This window comes from Leucopleurus acutus (genome assembly GCF_964270905.1).
Source record: "Leucopleurus acutus genome assembly, chromosome: 2".
Classification (NCBI taxonomy): Eukaryota; Metazoa; Chordata; class Mammalia; order Artiodactyla; family Delphinidae; genus Leucopleurus; species Leucopleurus acutus.
The window spans coordinates 141,275,426-141,291,707 of record NC_139143.1 but is presented as its reverse complement, the minus strand read 5'-3'; the positions used below and the strand labels follow the sequence as shown (position 1 = coordinate 141,291,707).

The 16,282-nt window shown below is 40.4% G+C and overlaps 1 protein-coding gene across 3 annotated transcripts in view; it reads left to right on the top strand.

Moving 5' to 3' along the window:
* NFIA (nuclear factor I A) overlaps positions 1–16,282 on the top strand; it is a 391,209-nt gene that overhangs the window by 236,905 nt on the left and 138,022 nt on the right. The gene's annotated exons all lie outside the window — the stretch shown is intronic.

Below are 16,282 nucleotides of genomic sequence, written 5' to 3'. Positions count from 1 at the left end.
GAACCTGTTTTAAAAAAATTGAGGCTTCCTGGATTTCTAAGAAATTCTGAGTTTTAAAAGAATTTGTTTTTGACCTTTAAAGAATGCTAATGCCCTTAGCATGAGTGACACCGTGCAGCATGATCATTACCAGCTTGTCAATAATCACCAACAACAGTGAATTAAGAGTACCTGTCACCACCCTGTTCCATTGATCAAAGGGTCATTGACTGTATTTTTGCTATGACATAATCCAGACAGTCCAAGGAGAAAGTATAGGATTCTCCCTCTCCCTCCCTCCACCCCATGTAAACACACCCCCCCCCACACACACTCTTTGTTTTTATTTAAAACCATACCTATATTACCCACAAAAACATCTTTGTTTTTATTTAAAACCCTACCTATATTACCCCTGAAACTAACATAATGTCATACATCAATTATACTTCAAAAAACTAATAATAATAATTTTCATCACACTTCAGACAACTTTGCAGGCCTTGAAAAGATCATAGGCCTTAGGCATTGTGCCTATTGTGCTTAATGGATTAAAATAAAAGTTTCTGGCTAACATTAAAAAAGTGTATCTACAATGACTATGGTGTTCTAGGTCCCAATACCAAGGAAAATTATACTAAATATTAAAATTTTATTTTTTATTTATTATTATTTTTTTTTTTGCGGTATGTGGGCCTCTCACTGTTGTGGCCTCTCCCGTTGCGGAGCACAGGCTCCAGACACGCAGGCTCAGTGGCCATGGCTCACAGTCCCAGGCACTCCACGGCATGTGGGATCTTCCCGGACCGGGGCACGAACCCGTGTCCCCTGCATCGGCAGGCGGACTCCCAACCACTGCGCCACCAGGGAAGCCCTAAAATTTTATTTTTTATCCCCCTTCAACTTCAAAATACCACTGGTGGATAAAATTTACATTGTTGAAATTGGTTTCAAGCTGCATCAAATTCTTTGTGGAATGAGGTGGAGTAAAAATAAATATTTTTATTTCAAGTTCATACCCTCCATTCACTGTATTACAGTCTTGCAAGCTTGACCGAGTAAGCAAGTCAATCTCATGACAAGATGTCAGGTCAAGCAAGCCCAGCCATCCTGATCTCACAGGCTCAGGTTCTTGTCTGTTCTTATTTCTTAAAAATCCAGAAAGTGGGATACAAGGTGTGGGCAGGGGATCTGAGGGTGGAGGGAGAGTCTATCCGCCAAGCACTGTGCTAGGTTTTCATGTATGTTACATAAAATTAATCCTTGCAATAAACATGTGAGATTAAGAAATTACTCTCATTTTTACAAATGAGTTAAATCGAGGGTCTAGTTAAGTCATTTTTCCAAAGTCAAACAAGTGGGTAAAAAGTTAAGCTAAGTCTGTATAGCACTGCAATCTGTACTCTTAGACTAGCCCAAAGGAACTTGAAGAAATCTACAACCTGAGACTAGACAGGGAAAACAGCAGGAAGGTAACCATGGGTGTTAGAATTCTACAGTCGGGAACCCTTGGTTAATGCTGGGATGTGCTGGTGTAGGGGGTCAGAACCCTAAAGAACGAAGCATTATGAGCAGCGAGGTATGACTTGGAGTGGCGAAGTTGTTGCCATATGATGAAGTGTGCTTAGAGTACCAACCAGCGAGCTGGAGAGAAGATTGCCTTGTTAACTTGGAGGATACGTACTGCCCTAGCACAGCCGATGACCCAGTTATTTGCCGTAGACAAATAAAAATGCATTTGTATGTATATATTTTTACTTTTTTAAGATCTTTAAAAGGTGATCATCATCATACATTTTTCTTGCAATTTTAATAATAAGAGTAATATAGAGTATATGTATTAGAGTATAACTGTCCTCATGGCATTACTGGGGCATACATTCATTCATAGAGCCCTTACTGGGATCTAATCATAGTCTTAATGAGTGAAAAGAAAACCCTTTTAAGATTGGTGCACAAGACCTTTTTAATTCTACCCTTGCTGCTGTAATACGTACATTTAGTCTTCATTACCGTCAGTGTCCTGAGGCCTGGGGGTTTGCATGTGAAGGCCTTCACTGCTCAGAACCATCCCCAGAATCTCATCCTTCTTCCACTGTCTCTGTGTCCCTTTAAGGTCTTATATCCCAAGCCTTATCAGTTCCAAACTTGACTAGATTTCCATTCAGTCTATCACACGTGGTTGCCAAGGGAATTCTCAACCTGCCTTCGAGATTGCCAGGGGGTATGGCCGGACCACACACTGAATCTACAGAGGGACCTGGTTTGTTTCCTGTCCCTGTTTAGAGGGCTGTGTTGCTGATGCCTGGCATGGCGAGCATCCTTCGGCCCTTGAATGCTTTTCGATTCTGTACACTGCTGTGTAATTGCTCTAGGACTCACTCACACATGCCCTCATGCTGACTGCAACTGTTTGGCAAGAGTGGGACTGGGCTGCGTCAGCTCAACCATGGCTTCTGGCCAAACTGCCATCCAGAGCCCCCTCCCTCCTACAGATCTTTAATCCAGGTTTGTTCAGGGTCTGTGTCTCGAGATTGCCTTGGCTGGTGAGGGAAGGGTCCCCCAGCTCGTGTTTCCTCACCCACACACCTTTCTGAAAGACGTAACACTCAGACCGTACGATGGAGTCAAAATCCTTAACCATTCCTTACGGCGCTGCCCACCTCCCCACATTAGAAGAGCTAAGCATCCATTCTAGAGGTGCAGTGGACAATTTTTCCAGATAGGTGGGGCTGAGGTATGTTCTGTAACCTTGAGATAGAAATAAGCTAACTGGCATGTAAGTTGATTAAATGCATGATGTTAGCCCTGGTAGGAGCATAATGTAACATATGAAAAATTACAGTAGCCAGCATTTATCAAGCAGACACCAAGTACCAGGCACTGTGCTAGGCACCATTCAGTCCTCCCATGGTTGCTGTTATTGTGCCTTTTTATAGATGAAGGAGTCGGTGATGCTCAGAGTTACGAAACTTGCTCTTTTCACTCTACTGTACTCAGCTAGCTGCCTGTAGACATTTTTGTCATGACCTCTCCTATAACTGCATTATAGAACTAAACAATCCAAAGATTCTGTGCTTTTATTAAATAATCATTTCTTATGAGAGTTGATAAACTTTTCAATTGTTAATATGTGCATCAAAAAAAAAGTTTACATGATTTTCAGGTAAACCAAAACAAGTAAAATACTTAATTACAATTTTTTTCCTGGATTTGTTTTCAGGTTTGATTTTTTTTAATGAATAGACTTTCGATATCGCTTCCTCCCCAGTTTCCTCTATGATTAACATCTTTTGTCAGTGTGGTACCTTTATTATAATTGGTGAGCTGATATTGATACATTATTATTAACTCAAGTCTGTAGTTTACATTAGGGTTCATCCTTTGTGTTGTACATTCTATGTGTTTTGACAAATGTTTTACAGTATCATACAGAATAGGCTATTACAGTATCATATTATTACACTATTACAGTACCATACAGAATAGTCTCACTTCCTTACAAATCACGTGTGCTCCTACTACTCATTTCCCCACTCCCCCAACAAGTGATCTTTTTACTCTTTCTCATAGTTTAGCCTTTCACCTGGATGTTTCTAACGGCCTCAGTGTCTTAGAATTTCTTCCACTGTGCTGCACATTTCTTCTTAACTTCCTCCTGTCTATCCCAGCCCCACCCAGTCCCCCCAGTCACACCTGGGACCACATACGTGGCCCAGAAATTTCACACTAATGGTGGCCTCAGCTTGAAAATTTTCCCTCTTTCTGGATCTTTCGAATTCAGTTTTTAAATTTGCTAATACAAATATTGACATTTCCGAGGTTTCCTGTTCGTTTCTGTTTTTAGTTTTCCTCCTTTCAAATTTAATAGAGGAGGGAGATGCTATTTCAGTATTTCCTCATGAGGATTCACTGAAATAACTGTGCTAAGTTTGTTGATTATAATCGTGTTACTACAGGGTGGCCATGGCCGAGAAACTCAAGAGAAAGCTGCTGGCTTAGCCTTGCACATTCAGAGGTGAAGGGTCAGGCGACAAGGTGGCTTGACATGAAATCATCCTCCTCAGATGCCCGGGGCTGTTGGAATCGGGGCCTCCTGCTGCAGTCTCCCACCAATTCCCCTCTTACCCTTACCTTCTGCCTGCCTACCTTTTAATTTTTTGCATCATTCAGACTCTGTGAAAGGCAAGAAAGGAGAGTTCTGTTTCTCTTAGCAGCAAAGAGAGTACTGTAGCATAAAAGTAAATGTATATTCATTCTCCTCCTACCTTTTCCCCCATGTGCTAGGACCATCTGAAAGTAGTTCTAGTTATTTATTACTTTGTTCCGGGGGAGGGAGGGCGACATACAGACCACTAGACACGTTGCCAGAGAGAGAGAGAAGTCTTCTCTGCTCTGGGGGAGGGGGTTTATAAGTGCTAACGATGAGGTTCAGAATCATTAAAGTTGTTTTAGCTTAAGACTGTGAGGAAAGAGACAGGAACCATCTGTTGAAATGGCTCTTACATGATGCTGCATTTTAAAACAAAGCCTTCTAGAAGCGTTTTCAGATGGGTCTCTTTCCCATGAAGTTGCTACAAAGAGAGCCCACTCTACTGGTGGCTAAATTGATGCTGCTTAGATAGCTCTCTGTCAGCACCCTCTCTTGTTTATTTTGCACCAGTGTTTTCCTCAAAGTGTGTGCTTTTGAGGCTGTCAAATATCCTTCCTGGTATGCACCCAGAAAATCCTCCCGAAAAAATCCACTACTTCTGCCCATATCCTTCTAAAGTGCTGACTCTTTTATTTGAAGTTGGTGGAGTGACTCTGAAACCTTAAATACTTCACTGGGAAAGAGGAAAACCGCAAATACACACAGGCCATTGTGACTCTGGCCTGACGGGTTCTAATTTTCTAGCAGTGGTTTGTACACCCGAGCTGGCTGCAAGGGTTAAGTAAACTTCGTGGCTGGGTATGATTTCATGGCCCTGGAATTTTGAAAAGCCAGGGTTCTCAGCACACTGTGGCCAGCCTTAGAGTCTTTGGGTGTGAAAACCACTCTCAGTTACCCAGACTGATTTTGGGTTCCTGTTGCATTGCTGCAGAATCTATTAAAATCCAGCAGCTGAATCGTCCTGGCTCTGCCACAAAGCTAGGCTGCTGGGTGGCTACAGGATTCCCGAGTTGTTTGTCAATGGAGAGTGGGAGTGAATGGAGCAAGGCATATGCCTCAGCCTGGCATGAGGTGGCACCCTAGTGGCTGTTTTCTGCCTTAGAAATGTGCACTCTTTCTGGATTCTCACACGAGAATTGTCATGAAGATCCGGATTGCAGTTCATTTGTAAAATTCTCTCTTAAGTCTCTAGGTCCTTTGTGTGCCTCTGGGGGCCCATACCCACACCCTTGGATTTTCTGACCAGCAATTTAGTAGGAACTATTGTCAATAGTCTAACCTGCCGCGATGGCGCTACTACAACAGAATTAACTCGGCTCCACGGTGCAATAAGGAAACGAAGATCTTTGGTAGGGACAAGCCCAAACTTGAAAATTACGAAATGTTCCTGCAGAGAAGGACTCATGAGGAAATTGGTGTAGGATAAGGGATTCCGGATGTCCCAGTCCTTTGGGATGCCATTTATTTGCCAGATTTTAGGTCTCTGTTGTGGAATAGATTTGAAACTTTCTTTTCTGAATAGGTGGCCTGTTGGTTCACCTTTGATCACGGCACTGGAAATTATTTTTAAAAATAAGGTTATATTCTTACGCAAGCTCTCCTTTCGAAAGAAACCATTTGGGCTTGAGCATTAAAGGAAGAAACAAAAAGATTATAATAAAAAATATACTGCAGCCCTAGCATGAACAGTGGCTGTGACCTTGCCTCTTGTTTGCCATTATACAATTCAATGGCAGTCCACTCAAACTATGCTCTCGATCAATATCCTATTAAAGCAGCACAAAACGTCTCCATAAACTTAGTGGTTAGCTATGTTTATAAATGGAACTCGGCATAATTAGATGGTCAATAGCAGGCTCTACTAGTAATTTTAAAATGAACATCACACATTTTCTATCTGTAGAAGTCAATGGCACCTCTTCCAGAGTAAGGGTATCGTGTGCAGCAGACAAAAGAGTAGGAGTCCCTTTAAAAAAATCATAATGCCTATCTCCAGAATGCAGTTTTTCAAGAAAATCTGTTACATTGTGGAATAGAAAATACTGATTGGCCCTATATATTTTTTCATTTGCCTGTCTAAGCCACCTTACTCTGAATATATTATGACATTGCAAATGTTTTATTTTCTAGTTGTAATCAACCCCTCATGGAGAGGTAAAATAATAAATATTGCCATACTCTTAGGAAGAAAAATACCAGTCTGGCTGGCTTAATTTAGTGGGTTTCCTCTACTATAATTCAATAAATTTTCAAAATAAATACTGAAATTGAATTACTTCAAAAGGATGTTTTGTTGTATCATTTTTTTTTTCTTTTAATTTCCTTGACACATTTGGGGTGAATATTTGGACAGTAAAGCTGGCAACAAATGGAATGAACTGGCAGTAGCAGAAATTTTCGTCAACTACTCTTTCTTCTGAATCCCGGCTCACAGTATGTGTGGCCAAACATGATATTTTTTTCTGTCCCGCTCTCCTCACCCACTAGAGAAAGAGCCACGTAAAGTAAAAGGTGTTCCCACCCTTACCTACAAATTGAAATGTGCATATACCTTGTGTTTGGTGTGGGCTCTGTCAGCCGTGTTTGACCACCATGTCGGCTGAAATTAGAGCTATGATAAGAACAAGCTTATGACATCAGCAGACCCATCAGCCAATGCTGTGCATGAAGGTCTTGTCCTTTCTGTTACACTCATACCCCTACAGGCTTCCTGGTTAGAGCTGGCAGTGAGTTCTCATAGCAAGATTTAGAGGGCCTCTTGTTTTCTTTTCTTAGCTGAAGCTCCTACTAAATTTACCAGACTATGAACATTTTTATTGTAAAGGTTTGACTCAGGGAGAAGCAAAACACATAACACCTTGATGTACATACTATTTTGTTATCACGATCTCTTTTCATATATTTGTCTATTTCTCATCTTTTCTAGGTAATTTTTTCTTTGGATAATTTATAAAATCTATATGCAAGATGGCGTAATGGTATCATAAAATAGTCCAGGATAACAGATTTGGGGATGTGGCCTTACCAAGTGACTTTGGGCAACATTTAACCCCTCTCAGATGTGTTCTCCTGATAGGTAACCATCATTTATTCAATCAGCAAAGATTTATTAAGTACCAGTTGTGTGCTGGATCTAAGTCTGAGTGCTGGAAATATCGATTTCAGGATCGATAGCTAGTGGGAAGCAGCCCCATAGCACAGGAAGATCAGTTCGGTGCTTTGTGACCACTTAGAGGGATGGGATAGGGAGGGCGGGAGGGAGACGCAAGAGGGAGGAGATACGGAGATAATGTGTATATGTATGGCTGATTCACTCTGTTATAAAGCAGAAACTAACACACCATTGTAGAGCAACTATACTCCAATAAAGATGTTAAAAAAAAGAAAAAAAAAACACCTTTCAGGAGTGTTTCAAGGATGAAGTGAGAAAATGTCAAGAGTCTAGCACATGGTAGATGCTCAACAATGGTAACTACTATGATTATTATTGCACAAAGCCTCTGTCCTCGATCTTCCACTCAGCAGATCCTTGAGTTGACCACACTGTCAGCAAATTTATTAAAAATGTGTGTGTGGGGCTTCCCTGGTGGCGCAGTGGTTGGGAGTCCGCCTGCCGATGCAGGGGACACGGATTCCTGCCCCGGTCTGGGAGGATCCCACGTGCCGCAGAGCGGCTGGGCCCGTGAGCCATGGCCGCTGAGCGTGCGCATCCGGAGCCTGTGCTCTGCAACGGAAGAGGCCACAACAGTGAGAGGCCCGCGTACCGCAAAAAATAAAATAAAAATGTGTGTGTGTGTGTGTCTATATGTGCTGAGTGTGTGTGTGTGTGTGTGTGTATAAAGTAAGAAGGACTGATTTTAGAATTCATGTTCTAAAAATCAATTTATTGCAAGGACCATTCTAGTGACCCTTTCAGAGTTAGTAATTCCGATAGAAAAAGTGCATGCCAATACTAGATCTAATTCATCTGCTTTAGGAAGCCAGAAACTTCTTATTCCACACGTTTTCAGCCAAAGCCTATGTTTCTGCATTATTCTTGGAATTTCTCTTCCAGGGTATAGAATGGATAACAAGATGTTTAAAAATTCTCGGTCTAACATTGACACGTTGACAACTTTTTAAGTGGCCAGCCACACCATGGTTATTTTTATCAGAGTTTTTCGAAGTATTTGGTTCTATAGTATTTGAAAATTTTGCTTTCTCTTACATTATGGATGTAAAAATTCCAGTATGCTGGAGGTCATTACTGCCAGTTGGTTTTTAGTAAATCTTCATTTATGCACTCATAAGCCTCAGTTGTTAAAGAGCAGATATTCATATCCAGTAGGTAACATTGGGGAACTAAAAGGCATTTGGGGGCTTTCCAAAAGCCTGACACAAGAAGACTGCAAATATTATTGAGATTTTGGCTAGAATATATTGTCCTCACTATAACTCTTTTTTTTTGTTGTTGTTGTTTTTTGTTTTGCGGTACGCGGGCCTCTCACTGCTGCGACCTCTCCCGTTGCGGAGCACAGGCTCCGGACGCGCAGGCTCAGCGGCCATGGCTCACGGGCCCAGCTGGTCCGCGGCATGTGGGATCTTCCCGGACCAGGGCACGAACCCGTGTCCCCTGCATCGGCAGGCAGACTCTCAACCACTGCGCCACCAGGGAAGCCCCTCACTGTAACTCTTAATGATTACAAAGACTGTTGCTGATGACCCTATAGGCATGTCTAGGATGAGATTGAGGGGGTTCACACTCAGAAAAGCCACATATTAGGTCAAATACTGGAAACTGAGTTAATCCTGTATGTGATTGGTGTGAGGACATATTAGCACCCAGAATTTTTCAAGAGATGGAGGACAGAAAAAATTAAACAATTCTTGGTGAAAATATTGAGAAGTATTGCAGACAGCTGGATTTGTAGGTTGTTGAGGTGGGACTCTGTTGACATAGTTTGGTTTCCTAATTGCTAATGGTCATATAGTCCCAGTGCACTCTTGGTTAAGGGGCTTATGTTTAGAAGCCCATCCTTGGTTTATAGATCATTGTGGTGAAAAGACCTCTTAGGCTATCATATCTATTCCCTGTCAGAGAAGACTTAATCCCATGGCTGAAGCTGTATCATATACTAAGCGGGTACCACATTTGACCTCAACCAAAAAGCTAAGAAGAGGTGATACTCTAAAATGCAGAAAATCAATTTCAGTCCCAAAGGCAGAAGCCACTAATGCAAGAGATCTGTCAGCATTGCTCACCCCGCTGTGGGTTGCTCTGCAGGACCAGGTGTCAGGCCCTTCACCCAGTGAAGCACTGCCTGCCACTCTAAAGACCTGTAAAAACAAAGAAGGAAGGAGGAGGAAGAGGAGATATTTGTTTTGCCAGTTAAGTGGTAGGTGATAAATATTTCTCTATTTAAATCTTACTGAATTCATCTCCCCAGTAACCAATGGTGAAGGAAGGACAAGGAGACGAGAAATGTGGGTTTCCCCTCTGTTTCTTTGGGCAGGTATCTAGAGATATCTGGGTTCAAATCCCTGCTCTGTCACATGGTTAGCTGTGTGATCTTTCTCACGTTACTTAACCTCATAGCTCCCTTTTCACTTCTAAATGAGAAGAATACAAGTGCATATTCCATGTCCCCATGCAAGGATGAAATGAGATAATTCAGGTAAAACACCTATCCCATTGCCTGCCTCTTAATAAATACTCGGTAAGTACTAGTTCTTCACCATCTTTCATTAACAAGCTCATATAATTTTAGTTCAACTCAGTAAACATTTGTTGCATGTGAGTATATGAAGCATCCTTCACTGTGTGCTGAGAATACCGAAATAAGTAGGAGACAGTTCTTTCCTTTATAGAGTAGATATGTACGTTTACTGAGATCCAGGACTGGACTTTATGGCGATAAAGTGCCTGAATACGCTTTATTTACAAATTGAACTCACAGTAATTATCTATCAAAGATAAACCATCTTCATGGCTCATAGTGGGGAGGAAGAGGGTATCAGTGAATGGTTCCCATTTTCGTAAAAGGAAATTATTGTTTCAGAAATAAAAATTCCTCTATTTACCTTCTTTGCCACCACAAATTTACATAATCCTTACCCTGTGTCCTCAAAACGTGAATGTGTGGAAACAGTGCTCTGTGTTAGCTGCTTTTGGCACCTAATGCCACATTTCATAATGAAACATTGCTTCAATCTTATAATAGCAGGGAAGTTCATTTTCACCTAGAGGGAAACCCTTGCTTTGGTTCAGTGCCTTTCTTTTATGTTCCATTCTGGAAAAACATACTCCAAGCCTGCATTGGGTCAGAGCTTTCAGAATGGAAGAGTGGGGAAAGGAGATCAGCACACGGTTTACAGACTAGAAATCTGCTTGGCAGAGGAGTTGCTGAAGACCGTGGCGTAGAAGCGGCAGAGAAAGTACCTTTATGATTGATTTGCATTCAAGTCAGACTGACTGCCGTGTGGTCATTTTTCTAACCCATAACTGCTCACACTGCAGCAGTCTGCTATCTGCAGGGTGTCTGAATTATAGCAGTCTATGTCCGTGTTCCCTCTTATACAAATTACTTACACTGGTTTCTTTTTCCATGCAAATTCATCAGTTTTACAGCCCTTCGAAGCCACAGTCAGGAAACTCTGGCCGAGAGCACAAATTGATAAAATGAGTTAATTTTACTATACTTACTTTTTTCTTTCTAAGAGCCCTCTCTCATAAGCAGTGTTCAGGAAGCATATTACGGTAAAAGGAAGATAACAAAGGAGTTGAATTTTCTTGCCACAAATTACTTTCCAAGTTAATTCCCTTTAACGATGATTCCAGATTTGCTTGAGTTTTCATAGCATTGTGCGTTTACAACTGTGCCTTTGATAGAAAGAAGAACAAGTATTTTCCCATGTTCACTCCTTTTGTGCCAGTGACATGGACTTTCTTAACAAGATCTGTGCCGCTAGAATGCAAAACAACACTAAATTGTGCTGGGCCCGTAGAACTGTGTGCTGTTGTTGGACGTTTTCCCCCCTAGTCTTAAAGTCCAAGTTCCCAAAGTCTCAGTCAGTACATTAGAGTATGTAATCCAGAGAGAAATAAACCTCTCTCTTTTTTTTTTTTTTTTCAATAGTTATTTTACAAGTTGGAAATCCAGTACTAAATCCTGATAGTCTTTTTGGGGGGATACCTATTAGCCAATATTCCATCTTCTTTAGTTGCCATGCAAATTTGATGACTGTTAATCTTTAAAATGTAAACCCCACGAGGGCAAGGGTTTTTATGTATCTTGTCCACTGATAGATCTCAAGCATCTGGAGCAGAGCCTGACATATTAAAGGTGCTCCATAAATATTTGGTGAATTCAACTGAATGCAGCCTCTCAGAGAAGATGTGCCATTAGCCATAGGCTGGCCGCACTAGTCATTTAGTTAATGCTCCCCGCTGATTCCCATTGAACAAGTTGTGAACTCAGTGCACTGTCGTCTCCCAGGCAGAGTAGCTTGAAATTTTGGATAGAGTTGTTTTTTTTTCTCCATCATCTTCTCTTTCCAGCAATGCAAGCCTGAGCAGATTGTCTCTGGTGGATGGCAGAAGTTCAATAACCACAACCTTATCCAACTACTAATGTGTACAGAAGAGCAGGTCATTAAGAGGGTTGGCTACTAAAGTAACCCCTTTCTTCCAATAGCCCACATTACTATAATGATTCCTTAATAGCAAACAGTTTATTAAGAAATGACACAAAGACTAGGTTCTACTCATGACAGGAAAGAAGGGTGGGGGGAGGAGGATGAATGACTTAGGAATAACATCTTAAGAGACAATTCCCCAACGTTAACCTTTGTGTTTTTTTTTTTTTTAAACATCTTTATTGGAGTATAATTGCTTTACAATGGTGTGTTAGTTTCTGCTTTATAACAAAGTGAATCAGTTATACATATTCATATGTTCCCATATCCCTTCCCTCTTGCGTCTCCCTCCCTTCCACCCTCCCTATCCCACCCCTCTAGGTGGTCACAAACCACCAAGCTGATCTCCCTGTGCTATGCGGCTGCTTCCCACTAGCTATCTATTTTACGTTTGGTAGTGTATATATGTCCATGCCTCTCTCTCACTTTGTCACAGCTTACCCTTCCCCCTCCCCATATCCTCAAGCCCATTCTCTAGTAGATCTGTGTCTTTATTCCCATCTTACCCCTAGGTTCTTCATGACATTTTTTCCCCTTAAATTCCATATATATGTGTTAGCATACGGTATTTGTCTTTCTCTTTCTGACTTACTTCACTCTGTGTGACAGACTCTAGGTCCATCCACCTCACTACGAATAACTCAATTTCATTTCTTTTTATGGCTGAGTAATATTCCATTGTATATATGTGCCACATCTTCTTTATCCATTCATCCGATGATGGACGCTTAGGTTGCTTCCATCTATCTCCTGGCTATTGTAAATAGAGCTGCAATGAACATTTAGTACATGACTCTTTTTGAATTATGGTTTTCTCAGGGTATATGCCCAGTAGTGGGAATGCTGGGTCATATGGTAGTTCTATTTGTAGTTTTTTTAAGGAACCTCCATACTGTTCTCCATAGTGGCTGTACCAATTCACATTCCCACCAGCAGTGCAAGAGTGTTCCCTTTTCTCCACATCCTCTCCAGCATTTATAGTTTCTAGATTTTTTGATGATGGCCATTCTGACTGGTGTGAGATGATATCTCATTGTAGTTTTCATTTGCATTTCTCTAATGATTAATGATGTTGAGCATTCTTTCCTGTGTTTGTTGGCAATCTGTATATCTTCTTTGGAGAAATGTCTGTTTAGGTCTTCTGCCCATTTTTGGATTGGGTTGTTTGGTTTTTTGTTATTGAGCTGCATGAGCTGCTTGTAAATTTTGGAGATTAATCCTTTGTCAGTTGCTTCATTTGCAAATATTTTCTCCCATTCTGAGGGTTGTCTTTTGGTCTTGTTTATGGTTTCCTTTGCTGTGCAAAAGCTTTGAAGTTTTATTAGGTCCCATTTGTTTATTTTTGTTTTTATTTCCATTTCTCTAGGAGGTGGGTCAAAAAGGATCTTGCTGTGATTTATGTCCTAGAGTGTTATGCCTGTGTTTTCCTCTAAGAGTATGATAGTTTCTGGCCTTACATTTAGGTCTTTAATCCATTTTGAGCTTATTTTTGTGTATGGTGTTAGGGAGTGTTCTAATCTCATACTTTTACATGTACCCGTTCAGTTTACCCAGCACCACTTATTGCCTCCTTTATCAAAGATAAGGTGACCATATGTACGTGGGTTTATTTCTGGGCTTTCTATCTGTTCCATTGATCTTTCTGTTTTTGTGCCAGTACCATACTGTCTTGATTACTGTAGCTTTGTAGTATAGTCTGAAGTCAGAGAGCCTGATTCCTCCAGCTCCGTTTTTCGTTCTCAAGATTGCTTTGGCTATTCGGGGTCTTTTGTGTTTCCATACAAATTGTGAAATTTTTTGTTCTAGTTCTGTGAAAAATGCCAGTGGTAGTTTGATAGGGATTGCATTGAATCTATAGATTGCTTTGGGTAGTAGAGTCATTTTCACAATGTTGATTCTTTCAGTCCAAGAACATGGTATATCTCTCCATCTATTTGTATCATCTTTAATTTCTTTCATCAGTGTCTTATAATTTTCTGCATACAGGTCTTTTGTCTCCTTAGGTAGGTTTATTCCTAGATATTTTATTCTTTCTGTTGCAGTGGTAAATGGGAGTGTTTTCTTGATTTCACTTTCAGATTTTTCATCATTAGTGTATAGGAATGCCAGAGATTTCTGTGCATTAATTTTATATCCTGCTACTTTACCAAATTCATTGATTAGCTCTAGTAGTCTTCTGGTAGCATCTTTAGGATTCTCTATGTATAGTATCATGTCATCTGCAAACAGTGACAGCTTTACTTCTTCTTTTCCGATTTGGATTCCTTTTATTTCCTTTTCTTCTCTGATTGCTGTGGCTAAAACTTCCAAAACTATATTGAATAAGAGTGGTGAGAGTGGACAACCTTGTCTTGTTCCTGATATTAGTGGAAATGGTTTCAGTTTTTCACCATTGTGGACGATGTTGGCTGTGGGTTTGTCATATGTGGCCTTTATTATGTTGAGGAAAGTTCCCTCTATGCCTACTTTCTGCAGGGTTTTTATCATAAATGGGTGTTGAATTTTGTTGAAAGCTTTCTCTGCATCTATTGAGATGATCATATGGTTTTTCTCCTTCAGTTTGTTAATATGGTGTATCACATTGATTGATTTGCATATATTGAAGAATCCTTGCATTCCTGGAATAAACCCCACTTGATCATGGTATATGATCCTTTTAGTGTGCTGTTGGATTCTGTTTGCTAGTATTTTGTTGAGGATTTTTGCATCTATGTTCATCAGTGATATTGGCCTGTAGTTTTCTTTCTTTGTGACATTTTTGTCTGGTTTTGGTATCAGGGTGATGTTGGCCTCATAGAATGAGTTTGTGGGTGTTCCTCCATCTGCTATATTTTGGAAGAGTTTGAGAAGGATAGGTGTTAGCTCTTCTCTAAATGTTTGATAGAATTCGCCTGTGAAGCCATGTGGTCCTGGGCTTTTGTTTGTTGGAAGATTTTTAATCCCAGTTTCAATTTCAGTGCTTGTGATTGGTCTGTTCGTATTTTCTATTTCTTCCTGATTCAGTCATGGCAGGTTGTGCATTTCTAAGAATTTGTCCATTTCTTCCAGGTTGTCCATAAATAAGGAAACACAAGCTTTAAATGATACATTAAACAAGATGGACTTAATTGATATTTGTAGGACATTCCATCCAAAAACAACAGAATACACATTTTTCTCAAGTGCTCATGGAACATTTTCCAGGATAGATCATATCTTGGGTTGCAAATCAAGCCTTGGTAAATTTAAGAAAATTGAAATTGTATCAAGTATCTTTTCTGACCACAGCGCTATGAGACTAGATATCAATTACAGGAAAAGATCTGTAAAAAGTACAAACACATGGAGGTTAAACAATACACTACTTAATAACGAAGTGATCACTGAAGAAATCAAAGAGGAAATCAGAAAATACCTAGAAACAAATGACAATGGAGACACAATGACCCAAAACCTATGGGATGCAGCAAAAGCAGTTCTAAGAAGGAAGTTTATAGCAATACAATCCTACCTTAAGAAACAGGAAACATCTCGAATAAATAACTTAACCTTGCACCTAAAGCAATTAGAGAAAGAAGAACAAAAAACCCCAAAGTTTGCAGAAAGAAAGAAATCATAAAGATCAGATTAGAAATAAATGAAAAAGAAATGAAGGAAACGATAGCAAAGATCAATAAAACTAAAAGCTGGTTCTTTGAGAAGATAAACAAAATTGATAAACCATTAGCCAGACTCATCAAGAAAGAAAGGGAGAAGACTCAAATCAATAGAAGTAGAAATGAAAAAGGAGAAGTAACAACTGACACTGTAGAAATACATAAGATCATGAGAGATTACTACAAGCAACTCTATGCCCAACCTTAACCTTTGGAGGAAAACTCCTCGGTGGAACAAAGTCCACAAATACTTCAGGCTGGAGTAATCTCAGTGCCGCTTAAGAGATTTGGAGAGCCAGTTCTCACTATTTATGTGTATGTACAGATTTCTAAGTGTCATTTTGCACTGCTTAAAGATTGGGAGAGGGGGTGCAAATGGAGAGGGAGGGTAGTTATTTACTCTTCTTAATTCAAAGTATATTTACTGATCATCAGCTGTTTGGGAACATAAAAGAGGCTGTGGGATCTGTAGGATTAAAGGCCATCTGGTATAAGGCCTCTGACTTCATGACCTAGGAAAGTTACTAAACCTCCTTGTGCCTCAGTCCTTCCTAGTGGTGTTGTAGGGATTAAATAGGATGAGGTGCTGAAAACTCTTAGCCCAGTGTCTGCCCCAAAGTGATGCTTAGTAAATGTTAGTCCTTGTTGTTGTGATGGTGATAGCTGTAGCAGTGATGGGTGGTGCTGGTGGTAGTGGTGGTGAATTTTCACTTTTATCATAATGAATATTAGAATTATGAGGTCCAAAGTGTTTAAGTGACTTAACCAAGTTCTGCAGGTGGTTATTGGCAGAGCTGGACTCTAAACAATCTCTCCCAGGCCCTGACCAGCACTTTTTCTA